A 22,750-nucleotide genomic window follows, 5' to 3' on the forward strand; every position below is an offset into this window, starting at 1 on the left:
CAACCTCCAAAAGCCAAGAATAATGATATTTCAAAAAAGGTATGCAAAGACCACTTATTCTATTTAGACACAGTGGTCCTACAATACACACAGAATTATACATATTTAGGCCTAAATATCAGCAGTATTGGAAACTTCTGCATGGCTGAGAGCTGAGAGACAAGGCCAGAAGAGCCTTCTATGCTATAAAAAGAAACATACAAATTGACATACCAATTAGAATTTAAATCAATTATTGAACCTATTGTTCTATATGGCAGCGAGGTATGAGCTACACTCAACAATCAGGAGTTCCCCAAATGGTACAAACACCCCGTTGAAACATTCCATGCAGAATTCTGCGAAAGCATCCTGCACATCGAAAGGAAATCTAATTTACCAAGAGATGAGTCTGGAGAAGAGTGCCCTCAGCCAGCTGGTCCAGAGGCTCAGTTCCCCAAACCAAACCAACCCCATAGGGCCTCAGGACAGCAACACCAAGGAAATTAGACCTAACCACATTATAAAGAAACAAAAAGAGAACAATGTAACATATTGGAAAGAAACTACAAAAAACTACTAAGTAAATTGAGTTGCTATCTGGTCCTAAACAGAGATTACACAGTGGCAAATTACCTGTCCACTGTGACAGATCCAAAATTAAGAAAGTCATTGACTATGTACAGACTCAGTGAGCATAGCCTGGCCATAGAGAAAGGCTGCCATAGACAAAACTGGCTTCCCAGAGAAGACAGGCTATGCTCACTCTGCCCACAAAATGAGGTAGAAACCGAGGTACATTTCCTAACCTCATGCCAACAGCACAGTGAAATTAGAGATAATTTTTTACACAAAATTTCAGAAATCCACAAAGAATTTCTAACAAAAACAAATACGGAAAAGTCTTAGCAGCAAAATGTGTAACTTTGTGCCAAATCCTAAGGACAGCCAGTGGACCATAAACTGTATGATAACTGTTTACTGTGTGTTTTTGTTATTTCCCTTATTATTTAGCTTATTACTATTTGTCTTCGCTTTCTGATTGTATCTACCTGTATAACATATATATATATAATGATTGTTTGTGATATTTTAGCAATGTAGTAAACATTTGTTTGTTCATGCCAATAAAGCCAATTGAATTGAGAGACAGAGAGAGAGAGAGAGAGAGAGAGAGAGAGAGAGAGAGAGTGGGAGAGAGAGAGAGAGAGAGAGAGAGAGAGAGAGAGAGAGAGAGAGAGAGAGAGAGAGAGAGAGAGAGAGAGAGAGAGAGAGACAGAGAGAGAAGAGAAAGGCAGAGAGAGTGGTACACAATCCACATGACCCCCTATAGTAAATACATACCTATACCATATCAATCTGACAGTAAAGGGGGATGCCATTAAAGGTTACACTCCCATGTTTGAGTTGAACAGGCTAACGTACGCCTTTCCTCATTGCTGTGCTTGGTCAAGTTGCATATATATCTTCTTACACATGATTTCATTAAGTCTAATATCTACACCTCCTATTACCTTGGTTGCCTCTCATTCAAAGGCACCCAGAGCATGCTCTCTAATCTGAAGTGACAAGCGATATACTTTCACTCACACATTACGCACTCGCCTCGGGCAAGGGAGCCTGTTTCTTTGAAAATGTTGGAATCAGGTTATTTCTATTGAAGTATTAAAGTAATGCTTCAGTTTAAACTATTATTTATTATTCCCCTCTACCTGGAGGGCTGAGGGATTGATAGAAATGGAGAGGGAATGAGGGAGAGAGAGAAAAAGAGATGTACTGTATAAATATGTTTTGAAAACATCTTTGATGACTGATGAGTCAAAAACATTGGTCAACATCTATGTGGAGGTGATTAAATGAGTGCAGACTATCGAAGACAGAAAGCTAAAATCACATTTTTTTGTGTGTGTTTTATTCTTAATATTTACAGCATGTGTATGTATTTTTGTGTGTGTGTGTGTGTGTGTGTGTGTGCATGTGTGTGTGCGTGTGGGTGTGGGCGTGTGGGCATGTGCGTGTGCATGTGGGGGTGTGTGTGTGCGTGCGTGAGGCTGTATGTGAGTGTGTGATCGTTGTCAGTGTGTATTTTTGCGAGTCAAGAAGAGAAGCCCCAGAGGACTCTGTGATCCAAACCCTGTCTGATGATGTCCCAATGAAGCAGAGCACCCCTCAGTCAAAACACAACTGACATTAACATCACATCACTCAAGCCACATCTCATATTACTGCTGAAATTCCCATTCCTATTACCAAGACTCATGCATCATCACCATCATCATCTCACCACACAAACCAAGACTGACAGAACTTTTTAACTGAGAGCTGTTCCTCGTCTCTCCTCTCTCACTGTCTGTCAGTCCTAGATCACTCAGCGCACATCTCTCCGGTCACTCAGCCAAAATGCAGTTCCCACATTCAGCAGTGGATGGCGGTAGAAGCCTGTAGATACAAGACTGGAGCTTTGGCCAGCACCAGGACATTGTGACCTTTGACAGGCGGTCATTTATCACCTCCGTCCATGAAGCACCAGGCGAGCGCGCAGACAACAGACGCACTGTATTTGGCTGTTTTCTCACTCCCCCGCTCATATCATATATGGGAGGCACGGGAGGACGAAGAGGGGGGAAAAAGGCTATATTGTTTTGTGGCAAATTGATGTGATCCATCTGACCATGTGACTCCTGGAACACACTCCCTGAGTGACCACCGAAGGGCTAGAATTGCATTGTGGGTCTTTAGGCAATAAGGGACGATGTATGTCCTCCATTTTGCCGCGGGAGAACAAACAAAACGACAGCCCATGTTCATCTATTTCATAGTCCTTTTCCCTAAAATATATCCTCTCCGCTGCGAAATGTCTGTGGCTTACTCCGGCTGCTTTTGAGGTCATTTTCCTCAGAGCTGTTGGCTTATTTTTGGTCTCTTGATCCGATTTCCCACTTATCTGGTGTGATTTCTCATTCCATGCTGTAGTTGCCTTAACAAATCTCTCACTAGTGTTACACCTGTAGAAAATACCACAGCTGCTTCCCTCCAAATTAGAATCTATACATAATAACAGCAGCCTACAGCTTGTATGAGTTTGAAAACTGCTATCTGCCAGTTGATTAACATTTTACAACATAATCACTGGTTCCTTATTTTACATGCAAAATTATGCCATAGAAGATCCTGTTAGTCTGTCTCTATACGCGGACTATGTGCATAGGGTCCAACCGCTAGGGGCCCCAGAGTGGTTGTCACTCAGAAACATCATTGAGCATTTCTCCAATAACCCCCCCCCCAAAAAAATATTTATCTCTTTTAAAAAGCAACTGAAGACTTTTCTTAACCTTGCCTACATAGTTTCCTGTTAGTCCTAAATTGTCTTGTTCTTATTATTGCCATTAAATCTTATTTATTGGGGGGGGGGGGGGGGGTCCCGACATTTTTTGCTTAGGGCGCCATAATGGGTTGAGCCAATACTGCTCAGGTTGCTGGTGTAGTTGGTGTTATTCCATATTGGGAGCCAGTGAACCTCACGACTGCAAAAACAGCCCAAGCTCCTTGTCACTCTTATTGTGTTATGTAAATGGTACATTATAGAGGTTATTAGACATGGCTACTGTAGGATGCTTCTAAGTGCTTTATCTTAGAGTGGTTAAAGGGGTCCTCTTCATTTTCCTGTCTGCCAGTGATTGTAATGGAGACACATTTAGAATGAGGGAAGAGGAGTGCTCGCCCAGGCAGGAGACATACAGGGGCAATAACGCTGGCATGAGGATCACTGTGTGTCTGTGTGTGTGTGTGTGTGTGTGTGTGTGTGTGTGTGTGTGTGTGTGTGTGTGTGTGTGTGTGTGTGTGTGTGTGTGTGTGTGTGTGTGTGTGTGTGTGTGGTTGTTTGTTTGTCTGATTAGGTATTATGGCCCCATGTCTCCCTCTGTCTGGATTTGCTCAGCAGTATATCTCACGATTAAAACAACTGACCTTTCAGAGATACCAGGAATATTGAACTGTTTTTAGTGATACAGGAAAAGTTAATGCAGATACTCACACAAGCATTCATATGTAAACATTAATTCTCACTTATTCTAGCTCGTGGGCAACAGTGGGGCAGGTTATGCAAATATGAAAGAGAGGATATTAAAAAAAATAATAATAATATTCATTGACTATACTATTAGGTCTGTTTAGGTTTCGTCCTCTGGGTATTCAGAACAGAATTCATCATCATTAACTAAGATTACTAGATTTTCCCTTTTCCAAACTGATTTTTTTTATATTATATTATATGTTCCATGTGGAGTAACTAAAAGACGCATGCATTTTCTTCTACTCCTAATATAGAACTGGAGTTTTAAAACAAAAAGTCCCAAATTGCAGCAGCATTAACCTTCGATTGCTCGCCGTGGAGCTATTTTCCTTTACCCAGTGAAATTAATTACTTATTGATCAATGACTAGTTGAATAAAATGAAGTGAATTAATAAATAAGTGAATAGATAGTTGAATTTCTGCCGCAGGTAGATATTCATGTTTGCGTACGTCACGCTTAGCAGCTTCCATTTTTCACATGTCATCAATATGGGAAGAGGCTAGGCTAGGCTGGTACTGTACATGGGTTTAGGTTCAAATGAATCACAGGTGAGTTTCTTGCAAGCTTCGAAGCACTAATATCATCTTACTGTTATGTTCCCTATGTGACACTACACTGTCAGCAGGATACCGCTCCCATTGCAATAGGTCAGCAACATGCTCTCAAATATTTTACATCATAACCTGTCTCCCCAAATCTGTATGATCTACTCAGTCTCTAGTTTATACTCTGTCCAAGACTTTGGGCTCAACAGTAGTTTTTCCACAGCACTTCAAATCTCCAATAGCTACTTCCTGCATATCTCGGCTGAAGTCTAGACCTGCAGTGTGTCTGTCTCTACAGAACAGGAGATAAGTTTTGAGTGAAGGACTTTGTGTCTTTCTGTTCGTCTGCTGGCCCTATCATTCTGGCCCTCTCATTCAAGATCAGCCAAAATGACTAAAGAGAGGTAAACAATACACAATAAATGGTGCAGTGAACTGATTAGTTTTATTTTATCAAGCAAGGATTGGTCCTACTGTATGTTTAATGAAAATTCGGGTGTGAACAGTTGTGTGCTAATTGAAATCTTTGTAAGGATCTTCCTAAATAGAAATCATTAGCACTTGGAACAGTATCAGCCAGCTATCAGCCAGCTAATAAACATTTATTTATAGGAAATTATTGGCTAATGTATCAAATTAACAACATGCAACAACCAAGATTTATACATGATGTTAGGCACATTTATTATATTTACTTAAGGTATTCAGCCGAGCACATTTTCGTATAAAACACATCTTTTTTTATAGATAGCGGTTTATTATAGAATATGTAAGATTAACAGCTCTCTGTGTGTTTTTGTTTGGGTGATTTATGGTCGCTATAAAGTTTGTTTATTAGACTGGTGCAAATAATTAAATGGTGGAGTTTTAAGTGCAATGTTCACCTAATGTAAGGAAATAATGTGTAGAAATATTACCCAGTAAAGCTGGAGTCAAGGAGTCAAAATATTTACCCCAATAAATCTGCCTTTAAATCTGCCTTAAAATCTCCCTATTATGGTCGTCGGACACTCCAACGATGTCTCCTTTTGTCCTCAATAACATGAGATAAATATTCCCATTCAATGCATCTGGTTGTTTTTCATTACCCCTAATTTCCTTTACCCTTTGAAATGGATAGAGTAGGACACAGAGTAAAACCTTAGAGGCCAAACCACATCCATACCAATGGTCATTATCTGAGTGAATTGGGTCCATTAAGACAGAAATTAGCTGGAATAACTAGGTCAAAAGATGTGATTGAACAGCATCTGATTGATTTCATGAATATTAGGAATTATTCACCATTGCTTTATGGGTGATAATTGGATACTTTATCATTTGTTTTTCTGACAAGGACATTAGTAACTATGTGCTGTTTTGATCCCACATAAGCACCATTTAATTGATTATTAGTAAGGTGATTTCCTGATATGTATCAAGGGGGAATCTTGGATTACGTGTATTACAATGATATTAACATGGAGTAGTGGAGGATGGTTTGCCCTCCATATCTGGTAACGTCCACACTATCTCACAGTATGTTAGGCAAATGGCCAGAGTCATTTAGAAAATAAATCTAACAATCACTGTCCTGATTAAAGGTGTGTGTGTGTGTGTGTGTGTGTGTGTGTGTGTGTGTGTGTGTGTCTGTATGTGTGTGTGCATAGAATACATCCATACTGTGCTTCTCTCTCACTACTATTCACTCCAGACAACAGCTCTAAGAGGAAGATAAATGCCTTCCCTCTCAGAAATCCAATAGAAATTCAGATGCATTTAACAAGTAGAAAATCCAAACTTTTCCCTATAGTTTATGCAGGCTTTGGTGATGTTTCTGACTGTTCAAGTAAGAGAGGAGGATACAGCATGTAGCAATCACTGTCTACATAATCTCTGTTCTGGTCAAAAGATGGGGGAGACATCACATATGTGTGCTTCAGGCCCATAACTTATAGGAGTTGTGCGCATACACATGATAATAGTTACCAGTTAAATGTGTGTGCATGCACTTCTCAGACAATACCCCATGGGCATTTTTCATTGTGCCACAGTTGTGCAACAGTCAAAAACTAACCAAACTGATGTACAATGGTTATGAGAGTAATGTTTTTATTAAACGTCAAAATGAAAACGCTGGATTTCTGTAGCTGTTGGATTGACATGTGGATTGACAACCATTTGATGGTTGTTGTTTAGTCAAATGTTGGTCGGAACATTTGTCCTGAGCTCTGTTATCTAGTGTTTCACTTAATCTACACACCAACCATTGATAATGTTACTCACCCATTACTAAAATGTATATTAGGTTGCACTGAATCTGTCTCAAGCTACTATTTTAGACCTAGTTTTAGTTTTGTTTTTTATAAACACACATTACTCTACAATAAGTCCCAATGCAGTTATGTCAATTTCTAATATTATGAATGGGACACCATGTATGAAATTTCACCTTAACATTAAAATCATGTTCTGAAATTAGTAATTGTTGAAGGTAATCAATTGATCAGAGAAGTGCAGCCTGTTTTTCCAATGCCTATGTCTTGTTTTGGTCCCCTTGTTTATGGTTTAGGAACCAATAGTATGTCTATCTCAAAGCGTAACATCCTGACACTCTTGAAATGTTTCCTGCGTTTGATATGATCATGATTGTCATACAGTATGCACAACAAACAAGGTTCAGATAACCACTTCTGTGTGAGTAACCTGAGATGAAAGGCGATTACTTAACTTGATTCTCACAGGACCAGTTGCTCCTATAGCTCAGTGGGCTTAAGTGATAGAAGAGATAAAAGTGTGGGCATTTACTGTAGGGTTCAAAAACAGCTTGTGTCCAAATTGAGCTCCTTCAATTGTCTTTCGCCCAGAAAAGATAGAAAGGAACCAGAGAATGACCTATTCTCCCATGCCATGAGTGCAGAATACACCATTTGAATATCAGCACACCTCAATCTTTCCATAGCTCAGTGACTAGTAAAGTTGTAGAGTATGTGGGAGACTGGGGTTCAAATCCAGAGCAACATGTATAGATGTAACACTCAAAGTTAATGCCTAACCCTTACCCTAACTTTAACCACTCAGTTAATGCCTTATACTGCCTAACCGGCATGTAAGTTGAAATAACTCAATGTAAGTGCTTACTGTTTTTTTTGTTACCCTTTAGTAGTTTGTGGAAACGTGCAGATTTCATGCTACAGTAACGTGCAGATGTCATGGTGGCCTTGTACTATCGTTTCTGTATGCATGTTTTACTAGGAGACCGTATTGGGGGTTTAGCTGTCTCCAAAATGGATCTCATCACATGTAATAAAACATACAGTTTATTGACTCACATGCATGAGGAAGGGTTCAAACACACAATGTAATTTCTGGTAATTGTAAAGCCCGAAATATCTAGTTTTAACAATAATAATGATGATACACAATGATTTAGTCTAACATAATAAAAGTGATTTTATAGTGCAGACCAGTCTACTACAACAGATTATGGGTGGTGGCAGTATGAAAGGCCACACAGTCTTGTATATGTGCATTTAGGTGTGTGTGTGTGTGTGTGTGTGTGTGTGTGTGTGTGTGTGTGTGTGTGTACAGTATGTGATTGTGTGCTATGCGTGTCTGTGTATGTGTGTGTGTGTGCATGTGCGTGTGCATGTGTGTGTGTGTGTATGTGTGTGTGTGTGTGTGTGTGTGTGTGTGTGTGTGTATGTGTACCAACGAAAAAACAAAACACCTAAGCTATGTCCTAATAGGACAATTAATTCAGTCCAGAGAGCCAACACATAGAAGGATGTAGGGTGTTAGTGTGTGTGTGTGTGTGTGTGTGTGTGTGTGTGTGTGTGTGTGTGTGTGTGTGTGTGTGTGTGTGTGTGTGTGTGTATGGGGTGGGTGAGGGTTAATACAACATGATAAATATTTGATTTCTGTTGGGGGACTTGTCCCATCATTCCAAATGGGAAATGGCTGTAATGCGATTCGGAACAGATTTTCCTCTGGGAGGCCTGGGCAGTGTGCACTAGAGAAAAGGCCGAAGCGACCGTGTATGTGGCCAGGGGAAATGAAAGCAGAAAATACTCTTACAAATCACTGCATGGCACCACGTCCCACTCCTGACTCCATCACCATCTGAAATGACCCAGGAAGGCTACTACTGTACTGTGATAGCACTGATGGTAGCTCTGCTGTTTGTTGGAATCACAGCCTCTACTTACACACTGTCTGCTGTGTGATTGTGTATTAGAGTCTTCATGACAAAGTGAAATGTAGCCTTATATGACTCTTATTATTTAATGTAAGGCTCCGATGGAATTGTATTGTCTGTGAATACTGTGACAAGCATGTTGAAACCCGATTTGAGAAATATAGGCCTAAACTTTGCACGTGATTTTAATTCTATTGAAGGGATTATACAGTATATACAAAATTATACTGAGCAAGTTAAAAACTGACACATTCCAATGTCCACAAGCCCTATCATGTGTGTGTAAACTGTAGCAAACACTATGTTACACGCAGCAGAGCTCCTCTCCCACTAAACAGGCTTTGCTGTTTTCGGGTCAAGAGGCACAGCAGTTTGTCTGTCTCAGGGCTTGCAGAAACAGATGTTTACTCTGTAAAAACTCCAACCTAATACTGTGGGGAGCTTCGAGTGAGATATATTTATAGACAAGTGTGCCACACAATCAAAAAGCATTTGTCCTCAAGTGGGGGAAAATATGGTTTCAGCAATATTCGGTGGCACCGAGTGAAAGTAATGATTGATTATAGCCAGAGAGAACACTTTGGTACTAATTTCATCACTGCTGAAAAATGACATGGGGCACTTCTGTAGCACATACACCCAGTGTTGTTTATTCTTTTTTTTGTTCTTCTTTCTGTCTTTTCTTTTTTTGTGAAATTGTCAGAGAAAATTAATGCAATTAACTTGGCCCTGGGCGAAAACCAGAGTTTCAAGTTTGTCACACTGCAATGCTGTTATCCACTGATGAAGAAAAAACAATCCACTTTCTTACTATTATTATTTTTTTCTCTTTACACATGATATTCCTTCACCGTGGATTTCGAGAGGGGACTGTAATGTCACTGTCATTGCATCTCTTTTCATTTGAGCTCAAAATGAGATGGCCGCGTCAGCCCCCCTGAAATCACGGTTAATGTGTCTTAATGAGTAACACAGACTGCCGCTCACGTTCGCTTTTAATATTTCCATCCAGTGCGACTGAACTGGCTTCGCATCTCCTCTTGAAATAAACAAACCGAGTGCAAACGGTAATCATCAGCACAGTGAAACGCGCCTCATCTGCCTGATGAGAGAGCCTCATCTGCAAACACACACACACACACACACACACACACACACACACACACACACACACACTACACACACTTCACACACGCCTCACAAGAACACACACACCTCACATGCACGTGCACACACATGCACACAGACACACACAGACACACACACACACACACACACCTCACAAGAACACACACACCTCACATGCACGTGCACACACATGCACACAGACACACACAGACACACACACACACACACACACACACACACACACACACACACACACACATCCCTCTGGTTCTCTCTGTCGCTGTGCTCAGAAACCAGCTGTATGCAGCCACAGCCAGGCTTGAACAACTAGATGTACTTCTGCATTGAGAGAATGCAGTGCTTTTTCTATTTTCTATTTCAAGGCAAGTATTCACTGACATAACAATTTATGAAATCATGAAGCTATAAATATTGTCTATAGGCAAAACCACCACACATTACAAAACACATTGTATTCTTCCCATGTGTACAGTATCTCAGATACGCCTACTTATACATGCAATATACAGTACAGTTCTTAGCTATATCATATGGTGTTATTCTTTTATAAATGAGTGCTGTGATTCTTTGCGATGTGTCCCACATGCTAAGTGGACAGGGACAGATTTGATGTGGTTTTATGTCTACCTGGAAGACTGATGTTGCTCTCAGTGTTCAGAATGACCCGCGACATGCAGGCCTGACCCCATTACCTCGGTTTATGACTGGTAAACACCGTCCTAAAGAGTCCATTAGCCATGGGAAAAGTCCCCTTAAACCCGCCCAGGCTTTTAACTCAGGGGTTGAGGTAAAGTAACGCCATGAAGGGCTTGAGTTGACCACAGTGGTGACCTGACCCTTAGTTGAACCCGCGACCCTAGATGGCTAGAGAATAGCTACTGTACAGTAGGAGTGAAGTCTATGACTTACCACTGATCTAAGATATCCATCTGATCTCTCTGTGTCTGTATACAGTATGTATGAAACATCTGTTTCTATTCTAGAAAGTGATTGACTCAAATCTCTGATATCACACTTTCAAAATGTAGTCAAGTGTGAATTGCAGCTGTATGTTTCAGTGGCAGCTTGCAATATAAACATACTGTAGTTTTGCTCTGTGCATCTTGGCCAGGGCTCTTGAAAAATAGATTCATATTACACATTAAAATAAAATGAAATCATCAATGTGTAGTCTACCATTTGAGAAAGCCCATCTTCTAACCTACGACTTCAGCTCAGGTCGTGACTTAACCAACCACACTGTCCCCCCCCCCCCCATCTCTCTTTCTCCCACTCTCCACCTCCTTATAGCTGTGTACTGTATCTGCAGGTTGAATGAAGGAAGCCCCCTCATGGGCTCTAAAATAGCTGGGTGTAATTACACTGCAGGATCCACAATATGTAGGCCACAGTGTAACTATGGGCTTTAGGTTTAATTAGCGATTAATTACAACCGCTGCAAAAACTATTATCCTCACTTAAATATCACTGGAGGACTGGAGGCCTGTGGTGATGGCTGGATATAGGCTGAGCTGGAGACACCACAGTGGTGGAGACTCTGAACTTCACTTAGAAAAAAAGGGTACTGGAAAAGGGTTCTATATGGAACCAAAAGGTCAAAGAACCCTTTTTAACTAAAGTGTTGATGTATAATTAAAAAGGTGCCAGTACTTATTTCAGGTGCCAACAGTCTTTAAATTGACAGTACCAGTGATCATATTTTAGAATAAATATTCTGTAAGAGGTGAAGGTACTCAAGCAGTAGAAAATGTGATGTGTGTCTGTACTGATCCAACTCAAGCACTGGGGCATGTCCGACACTGAACATGGATAGTGTGACAGTAATGCAGGTGTATGGTGGGGGCATACATGTGCCTGGTCACAAACAAACACACGCACGCACGCACGCACGCACGCACGCACGCACGCACGCACGCACGCACGCACGCACGCACGCACGCACGCACACATGTCATGGATGTGGATGTGATCAGTGATTTAATGACTCTAATAATGGTGTGAAAGTACATGCTTGTTTCTTGTGTTGGCGCAGGAACGTGAAATATGCATTTCATATCTCATATCACCACGGAACACACAATTCTGGAACTATAGGATATAGGGGGTTAAGGTCATGGCTTAATGTTACAAACCTGGCTGACATTTTTGAAAGAACGATACAATTAGACGTTGCGATTGAATATGATTGTGTATGGTGGCGGGCTCAGAACTCAGGAAGTGAAGGTAGCTGCGTACAGTGTGGTAGCTTGGCTTGCTTAGGTTGGAATGTGTGTGGGTGTGAACAGCAAACGAAAGACAAAGAGGTGCAGATGTGAATGTCATCCTGAAAATAATTTGAATTAATTGGCTGGAGCAAATCAGTCTGGAAAATCTTCACTGATGGTAATTAGTTTCGGGATTATTGCTGACTAGAACAAAAAAATATACAACTTTTTTTATTTCAATCTTTATCTTTAATAGTAATGTTTAATTTGTCATGAGAAAGGTGATCTTTTTAAAGGGCAGCTAAAGCTCACATTTAATTGGGGTGAAGGGAGAGGCTGTTGAGCATTATGGGAGCGTTATGGAGAGTGAATCTGCTTGTTATGCTGTGGAAGTTCATTTTAGGTTGGTCATTCTGGGGTAGGACAACAGGATAACTCTGCCAACATCAAAGTGCTTCTTTTGACTCCAAGACTGTGTGTGTGTTGTGTGTGTATGTGTGTGTGTGTGTGTGTGTACAACATACACACAAACTACAAATATGTCCATGTGTGTATGAATACATAATGAGAGTATGTCTGAATCATAGGATAAGAGAGGATGGTATCGGCTGCCCACGGCTACCACGTCTAAGTGTGTGACATGAGGGGTGTGCTCACCCCTGGCTGTGGAGCAGCAAAGTGGCATTTGTGTCAGCTTTACTGACATGTCTGCTGATGTGACTGGCATGATCCCTGCAGCTAACCCCCCCCCCCGCTCCCCCCCAAACCCCCCACATGGAATGCTCCTATATCAGGGCCAACATGATAATGAGACACAGCACCGGCCAGACAGGGGGTGGGGGATGTGTTGAGGGTGGTGGTTGAGGGCTTTCAATCAGTTGTCAAAGATACTCAAGGTACAATGACACCGCATCAACTCACTCACCATTCCCTTGGTTTTACTTTCCAATATTGAGAGGCTACTATTCAAACTATACAAATGTACAGCAAAGTGACATATAAATAGTGTAATTAAAATAATTTACACATGTTCATTGATTGACCAAACAGTGTTACATTCATAATTTGCATGGATGAAATTGAAAATGTTTTGGTGCATGGCTTTGAGGACGGAGGCAGACTAGTGTAAGGTGAGTTGAGACAGTGGGCTTTCCTCCCTTTGTACCACTTCCTCAATGATCCTACAGATGGCGCTGTTAACCATAACTGAAACACACTATACCCTGTTATATCCAAATATTCTCGTCGTACTTGACACTTTTGAATTTCACTCCTCAATCTAGTTTCATTCTTACAGATCCTTATTTAGGTCCAATACAGACATACTAAATTGTCTCATAACGATGATGTTTTCTTTACTTACTTAAAGAGCATCAAAAACTACTCGACAATGCATGACAAATCTCATTTAGGAATTTCTTCCCCAGGCTTCGTTCCTTGTGACCCTTTGAACTGGAAATCCAAATCGACATTTCCTCACTGTGCAAGTGGGATAAATAAAGCCAGCACCATTCATCAAGCCCAATGCTCGTCTGCCCCGGAGACACAAACAGAGCCACTGAATACTCCTCTCCCCCATTCCACTGATCAAACTAGGAAGAAAAAAACAAAAAAACAACATGTATTATTATTATTTTTTTAAATGAAAGCACAGGAAAACACTTTATTACATTTGTTACTCCATTTGACGTGATATCTGTTGACGTCCACGACGTTTCCGCCTGATAGATTTTCAGATTGGATAAAAATCACCCGAGAAACTCTTACCCAAAACGAGGAGGGACTGTGTTCTTCATTTGTGGGTAGCTTTGTTTATGTGTGTTTTGCCTCTATCTCTCTCTGTCTTTCTCTGTACTCTCTGAAGCATTTGCGTTAGCAACGTCTAATTTGGCGTCCTTGCTACTGTACAGTGTAAACAGTGGATGAGCTGGCAGGCAGGTGACACTTAAGGGACTTTAATCACTGATCACATGGTAAGAGAGAGGGCCTCAGTGCAAATGTGCAATGCAGGAAAAAAAAAGTCTTCTGGGAAAGAGAGAGAAAAAAAAGAAATAAAAGAAAACCTTCAGATGTAGCACTTGAAAGCCATGGTAAACATTTGACATCCTGCATCTGGCCTGTCAATAAAGAAAAGGTTTTCCCCTTGATGTTGAGGAGCGGATTATAAATGGTTAAAGTTGTGTCGCCTCTCTCCATCCCAGTGCAGGCCTCTCCTTGTCAATCATCCGGTACCCTTACCTCCGTAGCTTTCCATCTTATGGCACTTTGTTGTGGCAGGCACATACGCTGGGGAACACAAACTAAACTAAAAGTCTGTCTCCATAAAGGAGAATTTATTTTTATTTTTTTAGAGAGTAAGATGCAGTAACCTCTTTTGTGTACATGTTGCATATTGAAGGCATGGGTTCTGGAGTTTGACCCTCTCCTTCTGAATGATCAATGATAGGTCAGCAAATCTGAGCCAATTCTGTGGTATAGACATGGCTTCATGAAACTTTTTCAAAGAATCTGCACAGCATGGAGAGACCATAACTATAATGGGGACTGAACAACATGAATTACAGCTCAATTGTAAGGTAAAAAAATGACCTCAAAAACTGCTAGTAGCTTTTAAGTGTGTGTTACTACTGTACACAGCCTCCTTCTCCTTCTCTGTCTCGACTTTAACTTTGCCACCAAAAACTGAATGTTCATGCATTGAGTCGAGCACTGTAACCATTACCTTTGGCTGGTGTGTGGATAAGAAGGGGGGGGGGGGGTATGCATATTCATAAGAGCACAGAGAGAGGACAGATAAGCGCTGCCGATCCTCTCACATTAATTGAGAGTGATGGAGAGCGAGTGAGGGATGGAGGGAGGACGAGTGGAAACGATAACCCGGGCTTGCCTTTATGCATTAATTGTGAGAATTAGAGAGAGAAAGAGGGATGGATAGCGGGGGGGACCCGATGCAGCATCCAGGAGAAATGTCACACATGCCAATAAATCATTCCCACTTTGATTGACTGCAGACTGTAGAGCCGGATGGCTCTAGAAGTTTGGAGAGTAACTCTCCAAACTTTTCTCCCGCGACTTACAATCAGTGACTTAACAAAGAGTAAAGTTGGCTCAGACAATGGGCACGCCGATACTGGGGAGTGTGGGACTATTGTTAGAAATGAATGAGAATTGTTTTGGAGAAAGAATGTTGACTTGCATTTCAATCTTCAAGTTGGTATTGATGGAGAGTCAACAGATCAATTCAAATCTGATTTGAGCAGGAAAGTTATCATCCAGGAAAACACTCTCTTTTGCTTTTGCTGAAGTTGTATTCATTTTGTTCTACTGTCATTAATTTCTACTTATCCCCAGCCTGTAGTCACTCTCTACCGCCCACACTATCTCTCTAGCACACACACACACAGACACACACACACACACACACAGACACACACACAGACACAGACACACACACACACACTCTATTACTGTAACACCCAGAGGTCAGTGTTCAGAGCATGGTGCTGGACTTTGTCCAGCGAGGGCCCTGGTCTTAGGCCTCCATATTGACATCCAATTTGTTTCTCCATTTTTGCTCCTTTCTCTCTCTATCTGGTGCTGATCAGTGAAGATTGATGCCTCTGTTTGTGTCGCCGACCCTGGCTTTATCATGGCCTTATGAGCTGGCTGCACAGGCGATAGTGGCGGACGCCTTTTTGAATTATGTCCTCACATGCCTGACACGGCTAGGGGAGGAGGGGGGATTTCACTATACTCTACTATATGACATTGATGAAGGAATAAACATTGATCAATTATTACAGTCAGGTTGTGATAGAATTGACTACATAGTAGACATTAGGGCCAGACAATATGGTTAATCTAAATGTATGAATACATCTGATTTGTATACAGTATGTCGGTGGTTCGTATCTTTGTGCTGGTTTTGAGTGGTGAAGACATGATGCTATTAAGGGAAGTTAGATGATAGAGGGAGCTACTTCTTTTTGACCTGCTTTACTGTAGGTGGCCTCCATTTGAGTGCCAGTACTCCATGTCTGCCTGGCCCAGAATACTCTCTGTGGTCTGCCTACCTTTAGTGTGTGTGTCTATATGTGTGTGTGTGTGTGTGTGTGTGTGTGTGTGTGTGAGTGTGTGTGTGTGTGTGTGTGTGTGTGTGTGTGTGTGTGTGTCTGTGTGTGTGTCTGGGTTTGTGTGTGTGTGTGTGTGTGAGAGAGAGAGAGAGAGAGATAGTGTGCCTACTGTATGCACAAGAGAGTGTGTAAAGACACAGTATGTCTCTTTATGTGATGTGTGCATCTGTGTGTGTGTGTGTGTGTGTGTGTGTGTGTGTGTGTGTGTGTGTGTGTGTGTGTGTGTGTGTGTGTGTGTGTGTGCGTGTGCGTGCGTGCGTATGTGTGTGTGTGTGTGTGATGCCATTGTTTTGCCTCTGGAGGTTTCATTAAGGCCTTGTGTGTCCAGAGGTAAAAAGTCATTCATCTCTCCTGTTGTGATGTGGCAGGCCCTGCGATTTGTCCCTACACTCTCTCTCTTCCTCTTCTCCCCCTCTCTCCATCTCTATCTCTCTCCCACTCTCCCTCTCTCCCGTCACTCTGAGAGAGGGGGGAATAAAAGCAAGGATCAGGCAGGCCATTCTGACCCGTTTGATGTGCTCCAGACTCGCTTGTCTAATGAACCCAACGTCTTCCATGAGATCAGCTTCCATGTTTCGCACGCTCATTAATTAGAGCTGTCAAAACTTTCTCTTTTTTTTTGTTCCTTCAAGCGCTTGAATGGGATAGCGTTAATTAAAAATATATCAGATCAGGACCCATGAGTGCTAATCGTGATGCATTAACCCTTGGTTTCTGACAGTCTGAATGTATCCCCCCTCCTCCCCCCCGTCCTGGGCAATATGATCCCTTTTGTCCAAAAGTTACATCGCATTGAAGTTCTAAAGGCTTTGGAGAGGGCCTTTGATTTAATTGCGTCTTGGTATTACACATTTTCTGAAAAGAATGTGTTTTTTGACATGAACTTATGAACTTATAACAAATACTTCACTGTTTTAAGTGCTGTATGTCTACTGACAGGTGTTGAATGAGAGCAGAGTCAACTTCTTCAGATGTTAAACCGCTCCACTTGTGACCATGTATATTATGTACAGCAGCTGCATGGAAATCCCACACTTAAATATCCCTGAAACAAATGATTTCACTGTATGAGAGAGAGATGGCAAGAGTAGAACAGAATAATTTGGTGGCAAACGGTAGCAATTTGTTGGATTGACTGAACACACAAACTTTCAAACTGCCAGTATGCAGGGTGATATATAACACACTGAGACGAGAGAAGGTAAAGACGGGCTGAGAAAGAACTATAAAAATGTGGAGTAAAGAGAAAGAGAAGAGACAAACGGTGAGAGGGAAGCTGGATGGTCTCCATTGTTTCAGTGGGGTGTGTGTGTGTGTGTGTGTGTGTGTGTGTGTGTGTGTGTGTGTATGTGTGTGTGTGTGTGTGTGTGCGGCATGTCGACGCTCGTCACTGTTGATATTGATGAATGGGTGTAAATCTGGCCCTACACCCCTCTCTATGTCTCCCTCCCTTTCCCCCTCTCTCTGTCTCTCTCCCTCTCTCTCTCTCTCTCTCTCTCTCTCTCTCTCTTTCTCTCTCTCTCCTGTGCCGCGTGTCCTGTCGCGGCTGTTGTGAGATCATTTGAATAATTTGGAGTTAATCATTTGTGCGGCAGGGCCGTTGATGGCGGGGTGAGGGGCTGGCAGGGTGAGGGCAGGGCCGGGCTTGTTCCACCTCCTTCTCTTGGCGTATCGCAGCCGGGGAGGCAGGAGACAAATGGGGCCGGGCGGCCAGGATCCTCATGCAGGCCTCCGATGCAGAACTCTAATTAATTTTGTGCAGTGTTTCAGAATTGATTGTGGTCATTTCTATTTCTAATTTTTCATCCGTTTCAAGGGCTACCCCTTCCATCCTCCTCCCTCCTTTCACTTGGAAAACACTTCCCTCTGAATAATGTGTGTGTGTGTGTGTGTGTGTGTGTGTGTGTGTGTGTGTGTGTGTGTGTGTGTGTGTGTGTGTGTGTATGTGTGTGTGTGTGCGCGTGTGTGTGTGTGTGTGTTCTATGCATGTAAATAGGGGACACAAATGCAATGCTTTTAACCACAGACATATTTGTTTAAACAACACATGTCTGAATGTAGTCTGATGTAGCTTTCTTGTACCTCCAAATACAGACAGCCAAGTGCATTACTCTACTGTACATAACACCATGTCAGAACAACAATTTATTACATTGCCAATGGTACAGTACCTGCTTTTAAATCTGTGCTTGCTGTGCCCAATATGCCTATGTGCCTGTTTGGGGCTTGTGTCACTTTAAGAAAACCTGTCACCCTCAGAAGGAATAAAATTAATGAATTTGATTATGGCTTTGTCTAATAGCTTGTGTATCACAATTTCCTGTTTTTAATCACTACTGTAAAATCCCCCAGCCCAGGGGCAGTGTTTTAATTTTTTTGTGTTACTAACAAAAGAGAAAAAATAATTGTTTTGCCAAGATTTAATAACAAGTAATAAAAACCAGCCAACCAGACTTGTACCTCCACATTCAATCTCATCTCTGAGCTATTTTTGTCTTTCTTTTTTAGATTACCAGAGAAGATATTGAACATTTTTACTTATAAATATTTCAGTTTGCTTATGAAAGGGGCTAATGCTGTCACATGAATATGAAATGATATTTCCTTCATGGTTCATTATGGCTTCTCGCCTTTTGTAATGACAGCCCGGGCGATAGAATATTTACGTGGGCTTTTCGCCAAGACATTTAGCTGCTACATCTTCTCTGAAGGGCACCTGCTTTTTAAAATGCATTGTCCTATTTTAACTGGGATAGCTGTCTCTGCTCTGCGCAATCACAGCCCAGCCGAGTGCCACACTGACGACGTTATAGGAAGTGACACTCGCTCAGCAGCACGCTGCAAATGCACACTCTCCACTCCACTCTCTCTCGGTCTCCTTTTTGTGTTCATATTGAAAGGTTTGCCACAGAGGTGAGAGTTGAGAAGTCCATGTTTTGTTTATTGACTCTGAGTAGCCTTGCCCGAGAACAGGCAATGCCAGTTTCTTCTAAATACTCCAAATTCCAGCCATCATGATGCCAGTGTACAAAGTGTTCCATGTACTGTACAATATGAAACTCGGTGTGAAGTGAGGATCCAAATCTTTACACTCTGCATAGAAAAGCTAAATGATATCCTATGTACTTTTGACTATTTTCCTGGCACAATGGTATGTTCTTTAGATATGTTCTCTTCTTCAAATGATTGAAAACAACCAATGTGGCCATGACTGAACGTGGCTGCGAGAAAAGCATCGGTTGACAGAGTTAGATATATGACAGACAAAGAGAATTGGGGGTTGTATACACAGAAACAACCTCATTAACAACATAAGGTCCAAACACAATTTCCTTGTTCATTGGTTTGAGGATGAGGAAGGAAAAAAAGCAGGTCTTCTTAGAACATGCTACTATTGTAGGCCAAGTTCTTCTGCTGATAGGCTACTGTATGCCAACATTGCGTGCTGTTTGCTCTATGTTGGGTGAGCCTGTGTTTGGGCAGTCTTCAATAGGTGTGTGTTCTCCTCTCTCTCTCTCTCTCTCTCTCTCTCTCTCTCTCTCTCTCTCTCTCTTTGGGAGGCCCTGGATAGCAGGCGGGCGAGCTCACCGATGGATTCACTGCACCTTGGACCTCTCCGCCTGCCCCAGCTGGATGTGCTCAAATCATTTTGTTTCACGGTTGTAACCCTTTCCCCCTTATTTCACTTTTTTATGGACAGGCACACTTTGAAGCGTTGTATTTCTCAGCGGGAGCATTTTTTTTTTAACATCAACGTGCTTTATTTATTCTCCCTGCCTCCCACCTGGCCGTCTCTCTGCGATTTCTCGGGCCTCAACCGAACGTGCCTCCACAACCACCACCATCTCCTCCCGCCCAAGTATTTCAGGGTCACTGTGTGTGTGTGTGTGTGTGTGTGTGTGTGTGTGTGTGCGTGTTTATGTAACCTCACTTATATGTACTTGGACAAAGCCTACCTTAATGGATCACCCAACAAATGATCAATGGTGCCTTACATTAGAGTCGCCATGGTGAGTATGTCTGCTCCCATCTGCAGCACCTCTGTCTGCCTGTTTGTGTGTGTGACACACTTCCACCCACACTACGGCATCTGACATCTCCCTGTCTGATTATAAAGGCACTTTACAGGCATAAATATTAATGGCACTCCATTCTATTCAGGATGTCTGCCTTCAGTGTGATGAGACTGCACTTTATTTTTTGAAATGGTGATTGTGTCTGTGTGTGTGTGTGTGTGTGTATGTGTGTGTGTGTGGGGGTGTGTGTGATATGGTAGCATGATCAAGGTACAAAATACCTCTAGACACTCATTCTAAAGTGGAAATATGTTTGCACCCTCCTGATCAGAAGCTTGGAGAGAGCAGTTTAGTTGACACGAGAGCTCTTAGATCCATTGACTGTGGTCTCAGGAGACTAGCAAGAGACGCTATGGCCCATTGGAGCACTGAGAGACACAGAGAGGAAGAGGGAGAGAGAGAGGAAAGTAGGAGAGAGAGAGAGAGAGAGAGAGAGAGAGAGAGAGACAGAGAGAGAGAGGGTAAAGATCGCTTAGAGACAATTACAAACAAAGGTGGGAATCATTGACAGCCAGCCGGCTCTCAGACAGGGAGACCTCTCAATATCTCCATGCCGCTGTGATGAATGACCAGGCTAGTCCAGAGCAGAGCAGAGCAGAGCAGACCATCAGGAACACTGCTTAGGGAGCAAACCACTTCACAGATGAGTGTGTGTGTGTGTGTGTGTGGGGGGGGAACAATAGACACTAGGATAAAGGGGATGCGGATGACCAAAAAAGTGACCATGTGTTCCAATCAATGCTAATTCAACTGGGTTAGATTTGGATAATAATGACCCTATTGCACGGAATTGGGAGGGGCACATACAAAGTCTATATAGTTGGTCCTAGATGTTCCTATTCCTCACTGCAGTTTTTCAAAAGCCCCAAACCCTTACCTTATTTCTCATCCATTGATACAAATATGTAATTAACGCCAAAATGAACCCTCTCCCCTCATACATATGTAGATATATGTATCATCTTTGTTCCTACATCCTCTTCCCTTTAAGGCATGAACATATTGAGTCTCTCCATGACCCTCAGTAGAACACAATAGTGCTTACTCTCAGGTTTTGGCCCACTATGGTGGAACGCAGGCCTGTGTAGACAGTTGAAAGACTGGGAAATGATGTATATGGGTTGGCACTGCCACAGGGGGAGGTAGCCGATCACAGAGCCATTTTTAATCCACGGCTGTCAATACAGGAGAGGAGCAGATCAAGAGCCAGCCGTGATGGATGGATAAGGTGGAGAGAGATCTGAGCTCATCAAAACTCCTGTGACAGGAAACACTGGGGGACAGGAAGTCTGGGCCAGGTACCTGAGTCTGCAGAAAAAGACTCTTCTCTAACGGATTATTTTACTCTCTCTCTCTCTCTCTCTTGCTTCCTCCTCCTTTTTATCTCTAGTGCTTACACTCTTTCTTTTATCTCACCTCAGTTCTCGAAGCACTACTTCATATGACTGACAAAACAACTGATCATTCAAGGTGAAATCACTGCAGAGGTGTGGGTCTTCCAGTGGGCAGCAAATATATAACTACAATGGCCTGAGATGTTACTGATACAAACTTACTGCTCATCTATAGCTACAAAAAGTGCCATGTTGACTCATTGTTTTATAACATCTGATTTCACATGATTTCTGATAATCACATACAGTTTGTGCTCACAGACAAGCATTAACTGATCACCTCATACTGTTATTCTGTTGTTGTTTTGACCAACCTCCCAGCCCTTTTCCCCCTGGATAAAACACTCTCCTCTGTAGGTCAGCTTCTCCTCTGAAGAACATCTGGGAAACATCTCAGTTCATTCATTATCGCCGTCCAGGGATAGGCTCATTTCAGTGTCAGGAGCTTCCCTCCGAAAAAACACTGAGACACACACACACACACACACACACACACACACACACACCCTGCTCATACACATACAGTGAACAAAGGATCCATTCGTCGGAGCCGTAACGACCCTGACACCACCCCGCTGCTGATGACCGCTGCTAAAATCCAATCGATTTGTTTCTTTCTGTCGGCATACCAAAAGCCCTGTTTTTAGTCAGAGGGGTGCAGAGAGCTGGTGGAAGGACCGCCACAACAGAATGGGATCTAGTTCTTTGGGAAGCCCTAGGTTATCAAACTCATTAATCTACATGTCACGGGCCGAGGATGAATAATTGTGTGTAGAATTTATCTGCCAATGTGATAGCTACTTTTCAGCTCCCCTTGCTTGCATCCCCGCATTGTGTCCCGGCCTTTAATTATTACATGCTTTGTCTTACCAACCTCTTTCGGGGCAAGATGGAAACAGAAATATGTTCCTCCTCGTTCAAAAGGACGGTTTATCCTTAATGTGACACTTGTTTGTTGCTAGCAAAGCAAAATACAAAGTCCACCCGGGCCACCCCATGTAAACTGACACAGAAACACA

Source organism: Argentina silus, assembly GCF_951799395.1.
Source record: "Argentina silus genome assembly, chromosome: 2".
In the NCBI taxonomy this organism is placed as follows: domain Eukaryota; kingdom Metazoa; phylum Chordata; class Actinopteri; order Argentiniformes; family Argentinidae; genus Argentina; species Argentina silus.